A 218-nucleotide genomic window follows, 5' to 3' on the forward strand; every position below is an offset into this window, starting at 1 on the left:
AACATTGTTTGAATTTTTGGGAAGAAAATGTTAAGAATGTATTATTAATTGTTATTTTAGGAATGATAATAATACTGCTAAAAATGAAGTCATCCATAGGTAAACAAAGTTGATAAAAGAAAGCCGGAAATAGTAATAATATTTTGATTTCAAATGTAATTGTACTGCATATTTATGGTAATCTATCTGTCTCTGCAAGTAACTGCTCATATCGCTTG

General features: G+C 27.1%; 1 protein-coding gene across 1 annotated transcript in view; it reads left to right on the forward strand.

The window, feature by feature from the left end:
• Positions 1 to 218, forward strand: part of LOC119587377 (dedicator of cytokinesis protein 4-like) — a 46,579-nt gene that overhangs the window by 14,381 nt on the left and 31,980 nt on the right. The gene's annotated exons all lie outside the window — the stretch shown is intronic.

The sequence above is a fragment of the Penaeus monodon genome, chromosome 22, assembly GCF_015228065.2.
Source record: "Penaeus monodon isolate SGIC_2016 chromosome 22, NSTDA_Pmon_1, whole genome shotgun sequence".
Taxonomy (NCBI): Eukaryota; Metazoa; Arthropoda; class Malacostraca; order Decapoda; family Penaeidae; genus Penaeus; species Penaeus monodon.